Source organism: Manis javanica, chromosome 17, assembly GCF_040802235.1.
Source record: "Manis javanica isolate MJ-LG chromosome 17, MJ_LKY, whole genome shotgun sequence".
In the NCBI taxonomy this organism is placed as follows: domain Eukaryota; kingdom Metazoa; phylum Chordata; class Mammalia; order Pholidota; family Manidae; genus Manis; species Manis javanica.
In genome coordinates this window covers 4381355-4406171 of record NC_133172.1, presented here as the reverse complement: position 1 = coordinate 4406171, position 24817 = coordinate 4381355, and the positions used below count along the sequence as shown (strand labels likewise).

Sequence of the window (24817 nt, the reverse complement as noted above, 5' to 3'; positions counted from 1 at the left end):
ATGTTTGAGAAACCACAGAATACTGCTTGGTCAGGCTTTTCCCTAAAGATCAAAATGGGATCATCAGAGGGTTTATATTTTAGAGTAAACCTTGCAAATATAATGGATGGTGTAAGACTTTTCCTCAAATGTCCACACCTGTGGAGGAGTGGAACTACTTTTGAAGGACAGAAACTATACACACACTGATCGTGGAAAGGCTTTTAAGAGATAGTCAATTCATACTAGAGAGAATCCTTGGAAATATAAAGAATTTGGTAAACTTACCAGTTCTCACAACAGACCACACATCAGAGTCTGTAATAGGAAATAACTGTCTAGTTCTCCAAGACTAACGATGTAGTACATCCTGCAGAATAACTGTCAGGCAAAATGTGTTAGAAGTCATATGGTGTCTGTCAGGAATGAGGGCATATGTGGACACAGTCCATTATCTTTAGTATATCAAGTACTTGTTCTTGAGAAGGCTACGTTACTATTGATGACTTTCAACCTGACCTGAAGTTAATAGTGTGTGGATCTTAAGTGCTGATGTGTTGGCAAGACAGAAAAACTCTTGCAGGTGTTTTATATTGATTGCTGGGAAGGAGTCATAAGCTGAAAGGGTCCACTTCATTAGGTATGTTCCCTGGAAAATAAGGATACTGAATTTACAAATTCATTGTGTGAATCAGCTTTGAGTGAGATACAGAATAATATAAAACTATACATTGCCATGCTTATTATGTCCATGAACTTTCTGGAATAGCCATGTGAGAAAAGGTTATTGCAAAGAGAGTTGTACAAGGGAACAGAGCAGGCCGGGACATTAAGAACGGCTTGAACTGGACAGAGTGATAGGTAACTAGAGAGTGGTTATGTGGTAGAAATAATGCAGAGGAGACGGCCGTCACTTTCTGTGTTGAATGGCACTGTCTGTTCTGTATCAAGTGGTTAATGAAAACTTAAATGCTTTACCAGCAGAGCAGTCACTGGAGAGGAGAGTTCGTTTACAGATCCAGGGTAGTGTGTGCCTGTGTCTTTCTCACATTTAACTGCTGGTGTTACGTGGCTTCTGTTTTTGTTCTCTTATAGTCTCTTGCTTTCATTTGTAAAATTTGACTCATTTTTATAACTGTGAATGAGTCATGTTCTTTCTACCAACTCAGTTTTATCTCACTCTGGAGTAGTTCCTCCTAGAAACTTGACAATGCATTTTAGCTTCTTTGTTCAAGGAATCTGTCACAATTCATTTCCACTGTGGAATTACACATATGATTTGGGGGTCATGTACTCATAATTTTCACTTGAGTTATTTTCTTCACACTCTGCCTCAGGATATTGATTATATGGTTGAAAAGAGCACAGTTTTCTTTATGCTGAGTTACTACATTCCTTTTCCTGCTGCAGCTGTAGGTTCCATTCTAGTATGTGGGTGGTGAAAATGCTTGTAAAATAGTATTTAGATAAATTGCCTAAGATGTTTTTAGACCAGTTTAATGGCACCTAATGTTTGGAAAGGTTTATTAGATAATACATATTACTAAGCAACTTCATCAGAAGAGCATTTTTCCAAAGGATAAAATGATGTTATGGTAGCAAGTGAAGTTACATGAGTCATTTTTAACTAGTGAAAAGTTTTAGTACAATATGTCCTTACATTTCCCTTCCATACATTGTGACCTCGATGTTATGTTGAATGTACATATTTTTCCCTTTTTTACACCACAGGATACATTAACCATGGGATTGTATTGAGGCCTCTGGGTGACAGGAAAATGCAAAAACGGCAGTGGTGGGTATAAAGTAGAGCTTTATATACAAGGAGTAAGAGTTCCTTTAGGACTGGGGTCAACGAAAGACGCAGATGTCAGGGCGATGGGCTCTGGGCAGGTGCTTGGAAGTCAAGTGTGTGAAGGCTGACAAGCATGCTCCGAAGCAAATCAAAGTGCCGGTAAGACAGTCCCCACGATTCCAACCCTAGCTGGTGACGAGCGGAGAGTCTCCATCGGCAAATGCTTGGGGGCCGTGCTGCCCTTTCCCGGTGAGTGGTCTTCATATTCAGAGCCAATCTTGCAGGGAAAAGGTTTTCTGCTATTAAATACCATGGCAGCCAACATGCAGTATGTTCCTTTCAGAGTTTGTTCCCTTCCAAAAATAGTAGGTTTCCCTTTCTTAAGTGATTTCAGTTTTGATGGTACATTGTCTTTTCTGTCATACTTGAAGTAAGAGTTGCTTAATTTATGTGGAATAACTGCTTGAGTCAACTGTGAGAAATAGAAATGACACACTCTTCTCCAGGTGAAGAAACTTAGGACAAAGACAGTTTCAAGAATCAGTCACGTCCCAGCAAGTGGCTGAATCGGAATTTGAGTCCATCCACCTTGTCTGCCTGCAATCCAAGTGCTGTATACAGCAGTAACAGTGTAACTTTGGGTCCCTGAACCTGATTGCACTGCGTGTAAGTGTGCTAGGGGGTCTCCCCACACATAACACCAAGCAATTCTCAAAAAAACCAGCAGGATGTCAGAGAACTCAATTCTTGTTATCTGCCTGGAGAGAGAAGCAGATTCCCCAGGTGAAGGTCGCTGTCAAAGAAGACTGCCCTCTGTTCCCCACTGCAGACACAGGCTGCAAGCCCCAGGCAAGTTACCTGTGCTTTTGACCTACTGGCTACAGATTGGAGGTTCAGTTACCTCCTCCTTAGGTTCAGTTAATTTCCTAGGGCAGCTCAGAACTGGGGAAAACAAATTTGCCAGTTTCATAAAGGATACAAGTTAACGGCCAGATGAGATGTTACAGGGTAAGTTCTCAGATAATGGAGCGTCTGTTCTGGTAGAGCTTGGGGCCTGGCTCAGTGGTACATGGAGGCATTCCTATTCCTGAAGTGTGGGTGCTCGTGACATGGAAGGAGGAGCCAATAGCTTGATTAACTTTTCTCAGGGCTTTTTGTGAGGCCTTCACTGCATAGTCGTCTTTGACTAAATTATTAGCCATTGGCTGATTTGAGCACCAACCCCTCCCCTTGGGCGGGGTCCAGAAGTCTCTCATTAACATGACAAGCACCTATTTCACCTTTAAGACTCAGCGTTTTCAGGAAGTGGACGAAGACCAAATATGCCTGAAAAATAATCTATGGTCACATGAATGACCAAATATGTATTTCGTATGATTATATTACCGTCCACTCCCAGTCTTCAAACGCAGATTTGTTCTGGCACATGATCATGCCCATCGCAGCACTCACATCTGGTATGGCGTTCACACAACAGAATGTTAGGACCAGTGCAAGTAGGCCTGACATTTGGAGAAGCCAGCGTTGGCTGGTGACAGATATTTTAAAGAGACAAGTCATTTCTTCTATAAAGTCTTATGAGCCCAGGTTCTCCCATAAAGATGTAAAGCCCACCCATATTTAATTACCTGGTGTGGCCAGTGAAAAAGCCAGATGGCTCCTGGCATATGACTGTGGATTATAGAGAATTGAATAGTCACTCCCCCTTTGCATGATGCTGTCCTCTGAATAGCAGCCCTTATGGACACCCTCAGTCATGAACTAGGGACGTATCACGTTATAGACATTGCTAATGCCTTGTTTTCTACAGCACAGGAAAGTCAGGAACAGTTTGCCTTTACGCAGGAATGCCGGCAGTGGACATTCACTGTCTTTCCACGGGGATACCTCCACAGTCCCACCATTTGTCACAGACTTGTAGCCCAGGACTTGGCCACATGAAAGAACCCACAAACGGTGTGGTGGCTGTATCACTACATTGATGAGATGCTCACATCTGATTCTCTTACACACTTACAAGGGGCAGTTCCTAGACTGCTGCAGCGTCTACAGGAGAAAGGATGGGCTGTGACCAGCACCCAGGTTCAGGGACCTGGTTTTTCTGTAAAGTTGCTGGGGGTTGTCTGCTCAGGTAAAACTAAAGTTATTCTAGAAGCAGTCATAGACAAGGTCCAGGCTTTCTCTACTACCTCTGTGTTAGTATTACAAGAGGTTTTAAGTCTTTGGGGCTACTGGAGAGTGTTATTTCACACTTGGCACAAATTCTGAAGTCCTTATACCGTTTAGTATGAAAGGGCATCAGGTGGGGCTGGGATGCAACATGCAGCTGCTTCTGCTGCTAAGCGAGTAGTCAAGGCCATGCAGGCCTCGCGTGTAATGGGCTCAATGCCCTGTGAGCCGGATGCTCATGTAACTGGAGATGGGTATGGTTAGGGACTCTGGCAGTGCCTTGAACAGACACACCAACATATTGGATTCTGGTCTCAGCTCTGGAAAGGAGCAGAGGTCCAGTATATCTTGATAGAAAAGCAACTGGCTACCGTGTGCCATGCCTTGTGGACTACAGAGCCCATTAGTGGAACTTCTCTGAGAAAGGTAATAACCATCTATCCCATTGTGTGGTGGGTCGGAGATGACCCAAAGGCCACAGAGTGGCATGGCACAAACATTGAAACTGGCCAAATGGGGAGCATATTTACAGCCATGTAGAGCCATCTCCACTAGCCCCTTAATTGGAGACCTCCAGCGCTTATTGGGGCCAGTGACATAACACCAGTGAAAAGCATACTCCAACTTTCTTTGGAGCCATTAGTAGCAGAGAATCCTTATCAGGAGGGAAGAACCCCTATACCTGAAGATGCGTGGTACACAAATGGCTTTAGTTGTGGGCAGCCCCCACAGGGGAGGGCTGTGGCTTTCCATCCTAAGACTGAGGCATTACAGATGCAATATGGTGAGGGGAAGAGCAATCAATGGACAGAGTTGTGGGTAATGTGGCTCATGATCCCCTGGGAACCCTCCCCTATAGTTGTCTGCACTGACAGCTGGGCTATCAGGGCTTGACCCTGTGGCTACCAACATGGTACCATGCCAACTGGATGGTTGGTCACTGGCCCCTTTGTGGGCAAGAGTTGTGGCAAGACCTATGGGCCTGTGGCCAGACCAAAACAAAGTATATTATGTGACCAGCCATCTGCCTTTGGCATCCCCAGGGAATGCTGAAGCAGACACACTGGCCCAGGTGTGTTGCCAAGAGGGAAAGCCTGCCTCTGATGTGGCCCAATGGTTACAATGTTGGTTGCATGTGGGCTGTAGCCCGTAGGTGGGGCTTGCCAATAACCTATGAAGAAGTCAGCAGAGCCTGGAAGGAGTGTCTTGTGTGCTCTAAGAGGGACTTACACCGAGTCCCACAGCAACATGGGTCAATAGTAAGGGGGCTAATACCCCTCATCAGGTGACAGACTGTATTGGGCCTCTGTCCATATCAGAAAGGTATTGATATGCCATGACTTGTATGAACACCACTACTGGAGTGTTTGTTGCTTTTCCTCCACATCGTCCAGCTCAGCAAACAACCAAAAGGGTCTTAGAGCATCTGTGTGCAGCCTATGGCCAACCACAGGTGACTGAGAGTGTTCATGGCACCCACTTTACTGGAGATACATTACAAGAATGGGTGCAGCAATTCGGGATAAGGTGAAAATATCATGTACCATATTAACCCTACCAGGACAGGTATGATAGAGAGGTACAATGGTTTGTTAAAATCTGGCCTGAAGTCAGACACCAGTGGTCTACGGGGCTGGTCAGTCCCATTATGGACATTGCTGTGGCATTTGAATGAGAAGACCATGAAGGGGGCATTGAGCCCCATGGAGATGCTCACATACACTGCTGCCTGTCCTATACAACTGCGTGTACAAACCGAGGAGGAATGGTTGAAGTCGGGATTCGGCGAGCAGAGTAATATGCTGCTGCCGTACCAACTGCACTAAACCCCAGAGACTGTTAAGCGGATGTGGCCTTGGACATTTCAACAGATAGACCAGCAATGACTGGCCCTTCTGGCACCTTGGGGACAAGGCCTGGAAGCTGGCCTCCTGTGTGTTCCTGGGGTAACAGAGTGGCCCCCAAAGATTACAGTACTGTACTCAAAATGGCCTGAAAGAGCATTTGCAGGGGAGTTTTGCTTTATCATTATGGCCATGCACGTACCTCCCACAGCCCTACATACTGACCCATCTGTAACTCCCACAGGGAAATGGGTGAAGTTCTGGTACGATCAACCTTTACGGAACCCATTCTTGCCACTGTCCTATCACACAGCTGGTCTCTTGCATGCATCCTTCCCCGAGGGAAAATATTTCCCATGTTAGTAACATTAAAAATGTATCTTTTCATCCTTAAGGTTATTCTCTAATACAGCCTTTATGGATTGGGCACGTCCAGACAGAAGCTGATATCCTGGAAAGGAATCAAAGCAGGAAATTTCTTGTTAAGTTAAAAGAAGAAACTTAATGTCTTATCAAAGATGTACATTCTGGGACCATTTGGCAGGTCCACACTTGGCCCTTTTTTGCTTCCCTGAAAATCCTCCACGCCCTATAAAACCCCAGACCCTAAACCCTTAGGTGTGCACCTCTCTCTGAGGTCACCTGTACTAAGTGTGTAACTTTAATGAACCTCTTTCCCGACCTTTCAGTGCGCTCCTCTCTGAGGTCGCCTTAAACTTCTCACTACTCAACTTAGTTTTCTCTCTGCGCTTTTCCAGTGGTGTCTTTGTTTTGTCATTGTAAACCTCCAAATTTAAGCTCAAATCTTCATTCCCTCTGTCCTATTTCTGACAAGTAAAGAGGGGCTGCTGAGAGTTCCGATCTGGGCTTGCAAATTACTGTCGCCTGGGTGACCTGGATGGACCTGCAGCTTATGGTCATGCTCTTTGGTAGCCTGCCTGGAAGGCTCCTTTCTTTGCATCTAGGAAATTCCCAGAACATAACCTCACTCTGTCCAGTGTTTTGCGGCTCCCCCAAATCCTGGGGTGGCGGGGGCTCAGTTCCCAGGCCATGCAGATCCAAGTGGACACTGGACACCAGGTGACACTGACTTACGAAGTGAGCAGGGGATGTGCCCCACGCTGAGTAGCAGTTCAGTTAACTTAATTATTCTGATCTGTCATTCCCTGACACTCTCGCTTTCATAAATTCCTTCCTCACCTTGTCCTCTGACCTCCCTGCGTCTCTGAACCGACTCCCCCTTAACATCTCCCTGAAGTCGCCCGCATTTTCTCTTTAAGTATATCTAAGTAAGTAACTTTAAATAAAACTTCTACTCCGCTTCGCTAATGTGTGTCTGCCCTGCAATTCTCTGTGGCGGCGGGGACAAGAACCGAGGAAAATAAACAACTGAACACCCCCACAACATACTCAACTGCGAAAAGGAAAACATCTTATTTCCCAACGTCAGGGACCGTCACAACTTAAACCTTTTATCTTAAAATGTCTTCAACCATTAAAGAAGGAAAGAAGCGGCCCATCTAAACGGAATAGGACGCAAATGTTTGTTAACGATGGACTCGCAGAGCCAGGGCCGGCCACCACCCTGGAGGACAGCCTCGCCCGCCGCGGTCATGCGCAGTCCGTCCCCGCGCACGCCCCGCCCCCAGGCCGCCCGCCTCTTCCTGCCGCGCGCAGGTCCCCGCACACCTGCAAGCTCCCAGCGCGAGGCGGCGGAGGCCCGGAAGAGCGTGAGTCCCGCCGCCCTCCGTCCCCCACACGCGGTCCGGGTTCCCTCCGGCCTGTTCCCCGACCACCACCGTGTTACGTCCGACGTCGCTGCGGGCGCCCGCGCGCACCCCTCGCGGTTCCCAGTCCCCGTGAGGCTGGGCCCCGCCCCTGGCCTGGCCTCCACGCGCCTTTCCCGTCGTTTTCCTGCCTGAAGCCCTTCCCTGGCGTCTGGGGCCTCCCGCGCCTAGTGACCCTCCACCAGGGGCTCTGTGGCCCCCGAAGCGTGGCGCCGGCCGCCCAGCTCCTGGACGAGGTCCACCGCGCCCGCCGGTCCCCTGCTGGCCCCTCCCGCCGCCCGTAACCGCCTCCCCGCGGCCCCGGGCCGGGCCCTGTGCCCCCCAGGCCGCCCCTGCGAGGCGCCTCCTCCCCGGACAGCGGTGCGGGAGGGGGACACCGGGGCTCGAGCCCCGGATTCCGCCGGCGGTGAACGTGCTCTCCCGGGAGGCCGGTGCCCGGTGCCTCGGCGCCCCTGGGCTCGCGGGCGACGGCGCTGGGTCGAGGCCGGGCCGGCGCGCCGGGGACAGAAGCGGGACGAGTGCGGAGGCCGGGAGGCTGCGGGAGAGCAGGCGCAGGGAGAGGACGGGCGAGCCCGGGAAGGAGCAGGCGGCGGAGCCGGGGAGGCTTAGAGGCCAGCGGGTCCCCCGGGCGGAGGTGAGCCCCCGGGCGGAGGTGAACCCCCGGGGAGGCAGGCCCTAGGGGGGCGTGGAGGCGCTCGGGGCGGGGGTCCGGGGAGGGTGCGCGCTGGGAGCCGTGGCCGCAGGGCGGCGTGGTGCTGGGCCCGAGAGGACCGGGGCGGCCCGGAGGGCGAAGGAGGGAGGCAGAGCCGCCGGGGTGCCGGAGAGGGGACGGGGGGCGCGTGACCGGGCGGAGGGCAGGGGAGTGACTGCGCTGGAGAGTGTAAGAGGCGGGCGGAGGGCGGGAATGCGGGGAGAGCGGGGACCGTGAGGAAGGCCGGGGAGAAGGGGCAGCGGGAGGGGGACCAGTTGCAGTGGGCGGAGCAGGGGGGGAGAGGAGGCCCCGAAGGGAGAGACGGCCGGAGAGGGGACGGCACCTGAGTGAGCAGCACCCAGCGGGAAAACACAAAATCAAAGAGAAAAAGAAATAGGGAGGTGGGTATACAAAGTGAGAGATGGAAACACAGCGTTAGAGAGGCAGGGGTGGAGTCGGCAGGGCGCTGGTGCTGAGGCTCTGGGTCCTGATGAGTGCTCCGTGATTCAGCTGTGATACATCGGTGGCTTTGAAAATACATCTAAAATTTGTTTCAGTGAGAGATGAGACTGAGAATTGCAGAACTTCTCATAGCCCTCTGTATTTTGTATTTATTTTATGTATCTGAACGTAGCTTCCATTTGCAACTTATTTAGGCAGAGGGCAGTGACCTGACTTGGTCAGCGGTGGGTCACCCTCTTCCACTTTCCTGGCGTGGGCTAGAGGTTAGGAAGAGAAGTGGAACAAGAAATGACTGTCATTACATGGTCCCCTTCTTAAAGATACATTAAAATGACTTTATTTTTAAGTTTTGTAATGGAATTTTATGTATGTGTATATGTATACACACACACTTAACATTTAATTCAGTTCATTTTGTAGTTTGAGATAAATCTTAGTTCATTCAACTTCTACTTCCCTGTAATTAACTTCTCAAGTTTGGGTGGCCTCCTCTAATTAACTCATGTCATTCTTTTCTAAATATGATATATTCACACATTTACCTTTGATACCAGAGTGACTTATATTTGATAAAAATTGGGTATCATTTCCTCTGTAAATTTGTTTCTGATTTAAGTGAGGCCTGTAGGCTTTGTCCTCTGTATCTTCTGTATTGGTCATGTTCATTGGTGATCAGTTAATAATTTTAGACTGTTTCGTTGGGTAGCTGGTAAGGATGTCAGTGATCTTTTAACAGTCAAAGCCTAACTTAACGAGTCTAATACTCAGTTTTCTTCCCTTTAATGTGATTTCTTAGCATAGTGAGCAGTGACCTAAGAGTAGTTGTTTCCCTCTGGCCTCTCTTGTCTTTTTTCTCCAAATGCTGAAGGTGGCCTGGATTGACTTGGAAGCTTTGTCCAACAGAGTCCAGCTATGTCTAATGAAAAGATTTGCTCAAAAAAACCAACAAAAACAAAAACAAATGAACAAAAAAGAAACCCAACCAACAAAAAAACGGAACTTGAAGTTTGTTCAGAGCTTACATCTGCAACTGATTCTTTAAATATTTTGCACATCTGTAGCTATGTTTTTACAATTTTGTGTTTTTAAAATATATCTAGAATGATTTTCTAGAAATGGAGTGAAGTGTTGGTAGCAGTGTGAGAACCTGGATTTGTATTTCTACCTGTGGATGTTAATTTGGTCATCCGCAAATGGTGGATGTTCGTCTTAAACACCAAAACGATCCCCCCATACACACATGCCTGTTATGCACTGTAGTCTTCTGTCTTTAAAAGCAAACATTCCCGATTAACTAACTACTACCCCCTCCATTCAGAGCCCCTTTTGTCGTATGCTTCAGGGCACAGTGCACTAGCTTGCCTACAACCCTCTTCAAATCTTGCCGACAGTTGTTGCTTGATCCCCGTCAGACGAGCTTTCACACCCGCTGTACCGATACTTTTGTTTCCAGAGTCACCGGTGTCCTCCCCGTTTCCGAGTCCATCCTCTGGTTTCCTCTTCTCATCCACCTTGTCCTGGCAGCAGCAGGTTCTGCAGCTGATGGCAGCTGCTTCCTTGAAAAACTGATTTTCTTGGCTCTGAGGACATGCACTGAATCTTTAAAAATCTGTTGTCTTTAATTTTCATGTAGCCGCCCCCATTCACTTGTCAGATCCCCCTGATGGACTTACGTGGACGCTCTGGTCTCTGAATGTGGAGCATCCCGCAACGGGGTCCTAGAACATCTTACCTTCTGTCTTTCTCTCACCTGATGACTTCCACAGCACTTCCCTGTCTCCCAAGTCCCTCTCAAACCCACATCTCTCCCTTGAAATCCAGAATGCTGTTTCTTGCTGTGTCCTCCACATCTCTGCTAGGATATCTAACCAGATTCTGTACCTTAATTTTCCCAAAACTGCCTTCATAAACTTCCCTAAATATGTTCCCCCTCTGTCCTCGGGCAACCCTGTACCTCCTGGGGCTGAAATGACCATCTTGGCATTTATATAAAATACAGGATACTCCATTATTAGTAAGTGTTTTTTTGTATAAGATAAAGAAGAAATCATGTTAATCTAAAATAGGAAATAGATGATTTGTAAAATTCTTTTGAGATATTGGGGGAAAGGTTGAGGGACACGCCCCTCCCGGCCTGTTTCTGTCTCGATCCCCTCCTGTGTGTGTCCTCTCCCCGTTCCAGCCACACAGGCCTTTCCTGGGGCCAAGGTGGCTGCTATTAGTGTCTGTGAGCTATTATGCTGATAGCATGTTAGTACATGTAAAGCATTGAGTAACACCCAGCACGTTAGAAGCGTTAAAGCCTTAAGCCACTGCTGTTACTATCATCACAATGTTTAGGTTCCTACTTTTCTTTAAAACCTCTGAGGCCACGTCTCCTGCTCTACTTCGTCTACATATGGGACATCACTCATTACGAAGAATATAGTATCTGACACTTAGATATAGGGCACTCAGTGCTGAATTTGTATTTGTGTTTCATGTGTTGTCCCACAGATTGAGAAGTGCACAGATTTGGAGCACATCCCAGGGAGAAGCATAAGATACTAATGTTAGAGACACAACTCACTCAGAATCCCTTTATGCGCATCTGTCAGAACGTACAGTTCATCCGCATCTCCCCCGACACCTCTGTCTCCTCATTTCGTGTGAGGATCTCTCCTCATGCTCCTTCATGAACTGTTTTCATTTCAGGGACGGTTGACCTTCAGCGATGTGGCCGTCAGATCTCCCAGGAGGAGTGGGAATGCCTGGACCCTGCTCAGCGGGCCTTATACTGGGACGTGATGCAGGAGAACTACAGGAACCTGGTGTCCCTGGGTGAGGATGGCGTTCCTGCTGAAGTGGGGATTGGGTATGTCTGCCTTTTCTCTGGTTTGCCCCCAAGGAAACCTCGCCGTGTGCTACTGAGGCCAAAGCCCCTTCAGTCAGACGTGGAGAGCTTCGTGATGTGGCGTCTGCAGTTTCACTTTACTCCTTTTCCAGATGACACGGCTGAGATAAATCCGTGTAAAGCCCTGTGCTGTGGTTTCCAGTAGCCGCTTTCCTGTTTGCCGCCTCTCTGCTTTCCATTCAGCAGTTCTTGGAAGAGACCAGATGTCTCACTGTTGTGTTCCCTGTGCATTCAGGAGGCAGGCGGTTGGAGGAGGTTGTGCAGTAGGTTTCTACACTTCTCTGAAGTGTCCTTCTCTCCTCTCCTGAGCCCGGAGCTAGGATTCTAGAAATGCCACAGCACATCCCATTCCTTTCTTTATCCACCAGAATTTTCTCTTACTGGTCTGAATATTATCTGCACAGAAGATCCCTGAACAGCAGAGAGAGAAAATTGGAAAAAACCAAGTGGGTGGGATCATATTAGGCTGTGAGCACAGGCGGGGCTCAGGAGGGCAGAGGAAGGCCCAGCACTAAGCGTGGGTCCCAGACCCCTGGGGGGAGGGTTCTGTGGGAGGACCGACGTCGCTTCCTGGTGAGCCCTCAGGGGAACCTGTTCTGCCCAGCACATGGCTCTGAGGCCTCAGCGCGTGAAGGGTTCCCTCTCACCCCCAGCGGCGTTGCAGCTCTGGCAGAGAGACGGCAAGGTCTTCGTATGATGTGTTACATGTCCTCGGAGTCCTGTCAAGTCCTTGGTCCTTGACCTTGCTGTTGCAGGCCAAGGGGATGGCGGTTTCAAAGGGGTCCCCTTCACCCTGGGTCTGTCATGGGTGGGGTTCCACCGGATGCCCGGCCAGTTCTCTCTCGGCGTGGATGAGAGCCGAGGCCTCTGGCTTCTCGCCCTGCGTCCTTCCCTCTCCAGCCCCGTCTGCTCTGCTTGTACGGCCTCGTGGGGAGGTGGGAGGGCCGTGCCTGCGCCTCCATTCCATCCTGCGCCCAGAATCCAGTGGCACTGCCTCGGTCCCTGTCTGCCTGCTCAGGTCCCTCTGCCACCTCTGCCCTGCTTTAGCCCCGCTGCAGGGGGGTGTGCGGGGGACAGGCAGGTCTGATCTCTGTGATTGTTTTGAGCACAACTGTGAACTCAGCAGACAGGGTGGGCCTCTCTGTGGTCCCCAGGCCTACATGGGGAGCACCTCTGTCAGGCTCTGAGCTTGGTGTCTGTGGGAGAGCACACGGTCCCTCACAGGTCCTGGGACATCGAGCCCCTCAGCTGGCGTCCTCTCTCTCCCACTGCTCTGCCTCGTGGGGGATGTGGAATCTTCCTGATCTCAAGCATTCTTAATTTTGCGTGATTTTGCCTCTGAACCATGCTTCGGAAGTACGCATTCCTAGGGTCTGGAATTTCATCCTACTCGTTTTCTGGGGTAATTCACCTCTGCTGGGCCCTCATGTGCCGTGGTTTGACCCGGTGGCAGAAGAACCGTGGCGGGGGCCTTGGGCTGCAGTGTCACCCTGGTCCCTGCAGAAGCGCCCTGGAGGCTGGGCTGGAGGCTGGGGGCATGTCTCGGATTCCGAGCTGGAAGTCCCAGGAGAGCCTGACTGACAGGTGTGCCCAGGGCTTTCCCAGGGTTTGCGGGGTGTCGCAGGAGGAGCCCGCGGGCCCTGTGATGTGGGGTCCCACAGGCCACTGGTCACCCTTAGTCCCCTTGAGCCACAGTAAGAGGTGGGGAGTATGTCCCCAGGAGAACATGCCCAAGGCCGCGTGCCCCTCCTCCCGCTGCTGACCGGGCCGTTGTCCCTGCAGCAGGTCCGCCCCATGTGCGCCGCTGTTCCCTCCACGCAGGAAGCATGGCTGTGGGGCACCTGACGGAGGGAGCTCGCGAGGGGAGTGACGTGCTCTCTGAGGGCCACTGTCACCCGTTCGGTGTCAGCCACTGCTCACATAAGATGTGTGGCTTTTTCTCTGGTTTGTTTTCAGTTCTTTATACATGATTTTTAGGGTTTTTTTCAGAGTTTTTATTTATAGGTACAAGTTGGATATTCTAAAAGTTACTCTCCCTGCCTGGAATTACCACATCCATGCTGGTATATTGACTTAGTACTTCAGTATCTCATTTTATTTACAGGAAACTTAGCCCCTTGCTTGCACTTTATCAAGTTCTCTGCTTTTGTTTATAGCACCTATGTTTCCTGTGAAATTTCTGAAGTTCTGGGAATTGCTTCTCCTGGGTGCTCGTGAAGCTGTTAGGTCGCCGTCTTTCCCTCTGAAGGTCGTTTCAGGGGCCCCAGGGCCCTGGTGCCGCAGCCCCTGGTGCTGCCCTGTTGTCCTCTGGCCCTTATTTGCTGTGCGTGTGGCTCACCTCGTGTGTGCACATGAGCCTGCTGTGTGGGTCTCCAGGCCGCAGCCCCAACCTGCTCCTGCATGGGTGCTGCCCCGAGGAGCACCCTCAGTGAGCACCCTTCCCCGTGTGGGCCATTCACGTACTCTCTCTGCAGCTGGCTTTTCTCCTGATGATGTTTATAAACGCTAATTGAATAATATGGGAATGAGTGCACATTAGGTTTCTCAGATTTACAGTGATGACTGCATCTACTAATGCACAGAGTCCGAGCACCCCTGGCGTCATGTCTTTTTTCAGTCATGTCAAATAACCCTCATTGTCATGTACATTGTTAAAGCTTAGCAGAGTTGAAATATGCCATATTTTTCTAGTGTTCAATATAAGTGCCACTGATTGCCAGGGGAATTTAAACTCACTTGTTTTCTACCCGTATTTCCTTCTCCCCAGCCCCTGTCAATCACCATTCTAGTATTTTTATTTTGGTGAGTTTGACTGTTTTAAATACCTTTCATTAGTGGAATCATAGCCATTTCTGTGACAGGCCTATTTCACTTGGCATAACGTCCTCAAGGTTTATCCTTGTAGCAAATGACAGGATTTGTTTCTTTTCTTTAAGCCTGAGTAATATTTCATTATTCGTATGTATGTGTGTACACGCACACACACACACACACACACACACACTTTGTGTGTTCACCCGTCAGTGGCCTGGGGGCTGCTCCTACCTCTTGGCTGGGATCCGGAGAGCTGCGATCCTGCTTCCGGTTCTCTTGTCTGTGTGCCCGGAGGCTGAACTGCTTTGTCCTATGGTGTATGGGTCCTTTCAGGCTCCTGTGACTCAGTACCATGCAGGATTAACCACAGAAATTTATTCATCACCATCTGGACGCTGGGCAGCTGACATCAGGGTGCTGGAATTTGGGTCCTAAGGTGGACACTGCTGGGTTGCAGGTGCCCAACTCCTGCTCGTGTCCACTCATGGCCGATGGAGCCTGGCTAGCTCCCTGCTTGCCCTCACGCGGGGCTGACCCTGCCCATGAGGACTCTGTCCGCCCGACCGGATTACATTCCAAGTCCTGCTGTTGTATTTTAGAAGGTTCAAACATACAAACTATAGAGGGCCACCAACCTTCAGTCCATAGTTTCCTGCCCCTAGCCCTGAGATTTCATGTGCTTTTGCATGCCCAGTACATTCATTCCATCCAGTATCCTTGCAGGGCAGCTCGTCCTGGCATCAACTTCACAGTCTAACTTCTAAAGGTGCGTGTGATACCGTCTGAGTGAGGTGCGTGTGATACCGTCTGAGTGAGGTGCGTGCGATACCGTCTGAGTGAGGTGCGTGCGATACCGTCTGAGTGAGGTGCGTGTGATACCGTCTGAGTGAGGTAGAGTTGTGATCGACAGAGGATTCTTCCTGATGCAAAGCCCCTCAAAGCTGTAAACTTGGAAAATGAACAGAATATCTTCTTTTCCAAAATCCAGGGGTGGAACAGGCATAGCACAGGTATTACTGTCTGATAAGGGGGAAGTAGGGATGAAGGAAGTGTTGATGGACCGCAGGCACGCCCACAGCCTAGCACGGCGAACACCACGAGGTCCTGGGCTAGAGAACAATCCCCTTATTTTCCTGCTCTGCCCTGCAAGCCTGATGGACAGCTGACCTGCTTCCAGAGCCAGTGTGTCTTGGGTTCTGCCTGGCCTCAGTTCTCCTGGGCTGGGGTTGAAAGCCCACAGTTTTACTCGGGAGGCATCTCGCTTGTTGAGTGTGAGGCTGTGCCCTGCACTTTGAAACTGAGGACGCAGCCCTGATGACCTCTGACTTGCCCTTGGGGTCATTCTTTGTGTTGAAAAAGAGGACGAGTTTGCAGCCAAGTAGCTCAATGGTCCTGTCCTGTGAAGTCCAACCTTTCTTTTCTATCTCCTTTCCCTTCAGTTCAAACTGACAGTTTTTTCCTGTTGGTGTAGCTTATTGAAGCCTGTGGTTCACACCCCTAGTAACCAAACAGTAGCTTGGCCACCGCCTTAGTGTTCTGCACATGCGTCCTCATGTTTTTGCAGTACGTTAGGCTGAGAATTTCCAAATCTGATGTTCTACTTGCTTTTTGCTTAATAACTCAGTCTTCAAGTTATTTCTTGCATCACATTGAACCATAGCCAATGAGGACAAACCAGGCTGCTACTTAAGCCCTTGGTTTAGAAATCTCCTCAGCTAAATATGCTATTTCATTGCTTGTAAGTTCTGTCTTCTTCACAACTGTAGAACATGAACACACATCAGCCAAGTGTTTTGCCACTATTAACAAGGCTTGTCTCTTCTGCCTTGTGCAGTAGAATACCTCTCATTTCCTCTGAAACCTCACCAGAGTGGGCTTTGCTCTCTTACCGCTACCATTAGATACGTGGTAAGTTATCTACTCTCCAAGACGAGGGAAGTCTTCTCTGCAGCTGTCTCCTTTCCTCTCAGCCATCTCCAGAATCACATTTGCTTTCCCTTCATGACAGCCTCAGCTTCAAGTATGCACCTCAAAACTTTCAGCTTTTACTCATGACCCCGTTCAAAGCTGCTTCCACATTTTCAATATTTGTTACAGCAGTTCCCACTTCTCAGTACTAATTTCTGTCTTAGTTCAGACTGTCATCAAAATACGGAAACCAGGCTAATGGCATTTATCACATCTGTTTCTCATTGTTCTGGAGATGGGAAGTCCAAGAGAGGTGCCAGTAGGGTCCAGGGAGGCCCCACTTCCTGGTTGTGGCTGCTGACTCCTCGTATCTTCTTGTGGGACGGTGCTGTGCCGGCACTGCTGCCATCTGTGGGGACTCCACCCTACGCCTCCTCACTTCCCAGATGGCCCACCTCCCAGATGGCCCACCTCCAGACTGGGGCTTGGGTCTCAACATACAAACTTTAGGGGGATGCAGACATACTTAGATAAGGGCATATACAAATTCCACTGTTAGTTTTCAGGGAACTGCCCTTCTGTTTGCCATTGCAACTGCATTTTACTTTCTTACCATTAATAAATAAGAATTCCTATTTTTAACGCCCTTGTCAACATTTCTTTTCTTTTTTTTTTTTAATGTAGACATCCTGAAGGGTGTGAAGTGGTACTTCCCGTGGTTTGGATTCGCATCTCTCTAGTGGCTAGTGATATTGAACATCTTTTCTTGTGTTTGTTGCCTATTCATATGGCATCTCCGGAGAAATGTCTGTTAGGTCCTTTCTGTGTTTTTTGATTAGGATATTTGGGGGTTTTGTTGTGACTGAGTTGCAGGAGTCTGTAGTATGTATTTACAATGGATTTATAATAGGAAACATATATTTGGTGTCCGTCACATTTTCTGGCACAGAACTCCTGAAACCCTTGGAACTTCCTGAATGATAAATGCAATGGGAATATCTTTTGTTAAAATATTTGGTCTCTTGTTCTCAGTTGCTAGAATTGTTTCAGTCATAAAGTTGAAATGGGTGTCTTCATATTCATAACAAGCCATTTTCAACCACACCTAAGTTTGTGAATGAGGTGAGTTTTTGGAAATCCCGTAAGGATGGTGGATTGGTTGCCCGGCAAGCCAACCCACTGATTAGAGGCGACTTTCAATCCCACCACGTGACTTCCCAACAGAGTGTGGCTGGATGTGAGTCCCACGAACAATGGCCGGTGATTTAATCAGCAATGCCCGTGTAGTGAAGCCTCCACAAAAACCCAAGAAGACAGTTTGGATGGATTGTGGGTTGATGAACACATGGAGCTTTGAGGAGAGGGGTGTGCTGGGAGAGGTGGGTGCTTCACACCCTTTGCTCCTATATTGCCCTGTGTCTCTCTTTCATCTGGCCGTTCTTGAGCTATATCCTTTCATTGGAAATTGGTAATCTAGTTAAGTAAAATGTTTCTCTGAGTTCTAACAAATAATTGAAGCTAAGTAGGGAGGTTCATTGGAATTTCTAATCTGTAGCTATTTGGTCAGAAGTCCAGGAGGGATGGCTTAGATGTGATTGGTATTTGAAGCTGGCTGGGCCGGGGCTGTCTCTAGGACTAGGCCCTTAGCCTGTGGGATCTGACACTGTCTCCAAGTAGTGTCAGAATTCCGTTGAATTGCCAGAATTGAGTTGAACTGTAGGATACCCAGATGGTGTCAGACCATTGCTTACTGTTGGGGGAACCTCTCCCCACCCGTCGTAGAAAAACCTTTTTTAGAGTTCTTCATACATTCTCAACATTAACCTGTGTGTGATTTGCAAATATTTTCTCTCATCCCATAGATTGCCCTTCACTCTTGATTGTGTCCTTTGATGTGCAATAATTTCTAATTTTGATGTAGTTCAGCTTACCTGGTTTTACTTTTTTTGGCTGTGCTTAGGGTGTTATATCTGACAAATTACTGAATCCAATATCATGAAGCTTTTCCCTTTTCTTCTAGGAATTTTTAATTCTAGGTGTTAAGTCTAGGTATTTGATACATTTTGGGTTAATTTTCGTATATGGTGTGAGCTAATAGTCTAACTTTATACTTTCGCATGTCAAATATACAGTGTTCTCAACATCTTTTGTAGAATAGGCTCATTTCCCCCCACTTAGTGGCCTTCACGTTGTTGTGGAACATCATTTGACCACATGTACAAGAGTTTATTTCTGTTTGTGTCTGTTGTCTCTATATGTGGTCTTTATGCTAGTACCATATTGTTATGTTTACTGTAGCTTTCTGATATGTTTGGAAATAGGGAAGTGTGACACCTCCAACTTTGTTCCTCTCAAACTAGTTTTTGCTATTCACAGTCCCTTGAAATTCCATACAAATTGAAATGAATGGATGTATTTCTTCAAAAGGTACTATTGGGATTTTGTAGGGGTTTCATTGAATCTGTCAGTTGCTTTAGGTAGTGTGATATCTTGACAATTTTTAAAAATTCATTCATTAGTTCTAGTTGGTTTTTGGGGGGCCAGTGGAATCTTCAGCATTTTTATGTATACAATCACTTCGGGTATGAACAGAGATAATTCGCGTCTCCTCTTCTGTTTGGATACCTTTTGTTTCTTCTTGCCTGTTTGTGTTGGCAGGACTTCTAGGACTGTGTTGTACAGAGAGAGAGTAAGCATGCTCGTCTTGTTCCTCATCTTAGAGGAAGTTCCGCTCCCACCGTTTAGTATATTTGCTGTGAACTCTTCATGCGTAGCTTTTATTATGTTGAGGTGTTTTTTTCTGTTCTTAGTTTATTGAGTATTTTTATCATGAATGAACAGCCATTGACTTTTTCATCAATAGAAATGATCATATGGGTTTTTTCATTCTGTTAACATGGAGTGTTACATGCAATGATGTTCATATGTTGAACCATCTTTATCTTCTAGGAATTTTGTATAATCCTTTTTATGTGCTGTTGAATATAGTTTACAGTTGTTTTGTTGATGATTTTTGCATCATTATTCGTCAAAGATACTGTTCTGGTTTTCTTGAGTGTTTTTGTCTACCTTTGCTATTTGAGTAATTTTGACCACATAGAATGAGTTTGGAAGTGTTCTGTCCTCTTTAGTGTTTTTGTATGAGTCTAAGCTTGGTGTGAGTTCTTCTTAAATGTTGGGCAGAATTCTGCAGTGAAGCTATCTGAGTTTTCTTTGTTGAATGTTTTCTGATTAGTGATTCATTCTCCTTGTAAGTTATAGGTCTACTTGTTTTTTCCTTTCCTGAGTAGGTTGTGTTTTTCTAGAAAAGTGTCCATTTCTTCTAGGTTAGCCATTACTTAGGCATAGAATTATTCATAGTCCTCTTTTGCAATCCTTTTGATTATAAGATTATAATCAGTTGATTAGAATCCATTTGTAAAGTCACCTCTTTCATTTATGATTCTAGTTATTTGAGTCCTCTCTTGTGTTTTCTTATTAATCTTGCTAAGGTATTCTCAGTTTTGTCAATCTTCAAAGTACCAAAACTTGATTTCCTATAGATTGTTATGAACTTCCATACATTTTTCTGTTCACTGTTTTGTGAGTAAGCATTTGTCTGAGTGGTGCAGCTTTTTATCTGGTTTCTAAGGATATTCCCAAAGGATTTTTTGTTTGTAAATTGTTAATTTGGTGACTGCAAGGAGTACTTGGAGTGTTTGAGTTTACTGGTCCTCTTTCTTGATGACCATATCTTTATTATTTCAATGATTGTGTTAAGAGATTGAGGGATATAAGTTTAAGTATTTAGAGAAGCCCAGCAGAAAGGACACTATCATTTCATTTCTAACAACATACAAGGGATGTACCCCTGAAAAGTTCATATACAAATATCAAACTTATTTAAAACAAATTAAGCTATGTATGTAATTAATGATTTAGTAAGATTCCTTTTTCTTTTTTATTTCATGTACAAAGTTTGAGCATTACATCCTTAAAATGCTCAAACCTTGTCAAAAACCTCATGCTAGCTTTGTGGCCCCAACAAAACTGCTCAGCAAGCCAGGAGATGATCATTCAGAATCCAGCATCTCCCTACTTTGTTGAACTGGTGATACGATTTTATTGTTATCTTCATGTGTATACAGAGTAAACTCATCCATCACTACTTGATGGACATTTCCTGGTTTTTCCTCCTGAGTCCTGCTGAAATCATCGCCCCTGTCTCCTGGAATATCTACATATGTTTCTCTTGAACATCTTCATGGAAATGGAGCTCATGGGATATTCAAGTTGATAAATTCATAGCACATGTTATAATACACATAACCTTTGTCCATACAACATGACACTCTGTCCCTTTTTAAATCTCTTCCATTTTTTCTCCATGCCCATAATATAATTCCTTGTGTTAAAAATGGGATACTATTCTGCTAGTTGCTAAAACTTTTTTTTTTCTACCAAGGTCAGTTTTTGAGTTGCCCTTGTACAGTTATATTCCCACAGATGTGCAAGCAGAAGCTCTGCTACCATGTGCCCCTTGTCCCTGCCCTCCTCTCTTGACCTTCCCCAGTGCGGACCCTTCCTCATGTGGTACCTTGATCTGGGTTAAATGCACTGTTATTTCCTAGCATATAAAGTTGTACTCTGAGCTCCCAGTTTCCACAGCACTTCTTTCATCCTTTCTCTCCAACAGCACACTGAACACTGTAAAAAATGGCCTCTCTTCACCCACTGAACAACTTTCTCAGGACTTGACCTGATTTGGTATGCTCAGGGGTGATGACTCAAACGGTTTCTATGAGGGTCAGTTGAGTAATAATATCAGTGACACAGCTCAAATCCTGTATCCCCGCCCTTCAAATTTTTCTTTCTGAACTGGTGGTATTTGATTTAATCTTTTGTAATCTGTACTGCCTGGGTGGGCAGTCATTCTTAAGAACATGTGTGAGTTAGTAGGTCCAGGATCGAACCCCATTTCTCTCTCAGTGCTGTTTACTGCCAGTTGGTATGCTCTTTGCAGTCAAACTTTTGACAAAGTTTAAGCATTTTAAGGGTGTAGTCACATGAAATAAAAAGTGAAAAAAACACTCTTTTTTTGAGAGCTAAAGTGTCTCTGCAACATGCATGTTTCTGACATAGGATGTTTCCATCTAGGTTGTCCTAAAATTAATTTGAATAATGTGTGGTCACTCTTTCTTTTCTGAAGCATTCTATTATTTTAGTGTTCCCCCACATTGGAAGATCCTGGTTGAGAAGTTTCAGAATCTGTTCAGTATATTACTTTTGGTGTAATATGCTTTCAGCATGAAACATTTATTTACAAACTGTAATTAATAGGATACCTATGGTCCTTTATATCTTGTAGGTATTTTTTCTACACATGTGATCAAGAATTTACAACCAAAGGAGAATGGTAATAAAGGAATATCCCAAACAGTGATGTTGGGGAGACATATAAGCCATGAAATCAAAGATTTGTATGTTAGCGAAATCCAGAAAAATCCTGACATTAAGTGTCACTGGAAGGATGATGAAAGAATTTACAAAGGAATACATAAAAATCATCTCCCTCTTAGAAGAGATCAACCTAAAAATGAAGGGATTGCAGGAAAGCAGCTTATTGAAAATCAGCCTGGGGTCACCCATCAGGATGAACTGTCTCTATTACAAACTGAAGGGGAAATTCATGAATCTAATGAAGTTAAGATGTCTCTCAGCAGTAGTTCCTCAGTTTCACCATGTCAAAGAATTTCTCCTGCTATCCAAACCAACAATTCCAAAAAATATGGCAATGATGTTATGCATTCTTCAATAGAGACACAAGAGCACACAGCACATGGGAAAACCTTGCAAATGCCTAGACTGTGGCCAAACCTTTAATCAGGGCTCACATCTGACTAGACAGATAATCCATATTGGAGAGAAACCATGTAAATGTAACATGTGGGAAAGTCTTCAGTAAAAATTCTTACCTTGCAAATCATTGGAGAACTCATACTGGGGAGAAACCATACAAATGTAATTAGTGTGGCAGAGCCTTTAGTTTGGGTTCAAACTTAACTTCCCAGAGGCAAACCACACTGGAGAGAAAGCTTACAAATATTATGAATGCAACAAAGCTTTTTCCATAGTTCCAAACCTGTACGACATCACAGAATTCATAGTGGGGAGAAACCACCCAGAAGTATGAAGGCAGTAAACCTTTTATCCAAAGTTCAAGCCTGGCTGACCAGCAAAGAATTTGTATTGGAGAGAAATCATACAAATGTAATGAGTATGGCAAAGCCTTTATTGCGAGTTCAATCTTAACAAGTCATCAGGTAACCCATAGTGGAAATAATCCTTACCAATGTAATGAATGTGGTAAGCATTTTATCAAGCATTCATAACTTAGGATTCATGAGAGAATTCATACTGGAGAGAAGCCTTTTAAGTTTAATGTGTGGCAAAGCCTTTACGCAGGCCTCAAACTTCACTACATATAAGATAATCCATACTGGAGAGAAACCATATAAATGTGTCAGACGTGGGGAAGTCTTCAGTAAAAGTCACACCTTTCAAATCATCGGAAAACTCATACTTGGGAGAAACCATATAAATGTAATGAGTGTGGCAGAGCCTTTAGTTCAAGATCAAACCTAAGTAAGCATAGGGTAATTCATACTGGAGAGAAACCTTACAAATGCGCTGAGTGTGGTAGAGCCTTTACTCAAGGTTCACACCTCACTAGACATCAAATAATCCATACTGGAGAGACTTTACAGTTGTAATGAGTGTAGCAGAGCCTTTAGGTTGAGATCGGGCCTAACTGTACATCAGTTAATCCATACTGGAGAAAGACCTTACAGATGTAATGAGTGACAAAGCCTTCAGTCAAAACTTAAAAGTCACAGGAGAATCCATACTGGAGAGAAATCTTTCAAATGTAATGTTTGTGGCAAAGCCTTTAGTTTGAGGTCAACCCTAACTAAACATCAGGTAACCTGTACCGGAGAGAGACCATACAAATGTGATTGTGGCAGAGTGTTTAAGTTGAGGGCAACCCTAAGTAAGCATCAGCTAACCCGTACTCAAGAGAGACCTTACAAATGTAACGAGTGTGGCAAATTCTTCACTTGGAAAGTCACAGAAGAATTCATACTGGAGGGAAACCTTTTAAAAGTGATGAGTGTGGCAGAGCCTTCAGTCAAATCATACCTTGCATGTCACTGGAGGATTCATACTGGAGAGAAACCTTGCAAATGCCCGGATTGTCGCAAAGCGTTTACTCAAGCCTCACACCTCACTAGACATCAGATTATTCATATTGGAGAGAACCTTACAAATGCCACTGAATGTAACAAGGGTTTTAGTATTGCCTTAAGGTCAGGCTTCACCAAATACTTAACTCTTACAAATGCAGTTAATATGGGGAAGTTTTAAATAACTGCTCATTCTGGACAAGATAAATATCCAGCTACTCACCTCTGGAGCATGATGCCTGTACTACATCTTGAGTGTGTAATTTGCCTTATTAAACCACTCTTTGTTTTTACCTGCCTGGTCTGCTTGTGAATTCTTTTTGATCAGAGTCATGAACCCTCCCACAGGGTTGATGTGTCAAGTAGTGTGCAGGGAGATCTCCCCAAATTGGATTGCTTGGTAACATTTTGGCAAACACAAAGGGACTTCACATGGTACTTACTAATAATGGTCTAGTCATATTAATCAATATTGTATCCTTGACAAAGAGCATAAATGAACCAACATGTCAGCTCTGATGGACAATGTCAAGATGCAACAGGGTCACCTAGAAAACACTATTCTTAAGACAAAACTTTAAAGCAAATATTAATCACCCTATACACCCTGTATACCAATCCATATTCAAAAGAACCTATAAAAACCCAAACCCTAAAATCTTTACTTTCACTTTTTCTCTCTGAGTTTGCCTGCATGCTTGTGTATGTACTTTGCATTTTAAACATAACTTCTTTGCTTAAAAAAATATGTCTTAGAAACCACAGAAATGAAATCCATGTTATAAGGATTTATCCAGTGTTCACAAATTGAGGGACATACTGGAGCAATAATTTACACATGCAGTGAGTGTGGAAAAGCCATGTCTTTGAGTTCAAGAATTATTCAGCAACAGAAACCATGTTAAGTTCATGTAGCAGAGGCTTTATGCAGGGCTCCCAATGCAGTAGACATGATATATGTGTTCAAGAGAAACCACACAAAGTTCTGCATACTAAGGCTTTTTTGTAAAGATCAAAACTGGATCATCAGAGGGTTTATATTTCAGAGTAACCTTGCAAATGTTACGGATGGTGTAAGGCTTTTCCTCAAATGTCCACACTTTTGGAGGACTGAGACAGCTTGTGAAGGACAGAAACTGTACAAGGACACTGATTGTGGAAATACCTTTAAGAGACAATCAGAATTCATGCCGGGAAGAATACTTGCAAATATAATGAATTTGGAAATTTTTTTTTTCTTTAACCAGTTCTC

At 45.8% G+C, this 24817-nt stretch overlaps 1 long non-coding RNA gene and 1 pseudogene across 1 annotated transcript in view; both read left to right on the top strand.

Annotated features, from left to right (window-relative positions):
* Window positions 1-7873: 7873 nt before the first annotated feature.
* LOC118973784 (uncharacterized) overlaps window positions 7874-24817 on the top strand; it is a 62274-nt gene continuing 45330 nt past the window's right edge. Inside the window, exons 1-2 of the long non-coding RNA XR_012126842.1 lie at window positions 7874-8208; window positions 11422-11581. This is a non-coding gene — a long non-coding RNA (uncharacterized lncRNA). The remainder of the gene's footprint in view (window positions 8209-11421; window positions 11582-24817) is intronic.
* Window positions 21975-23862, top strand: LOC118973813 (uncharacterized; annotated as a pseudogene).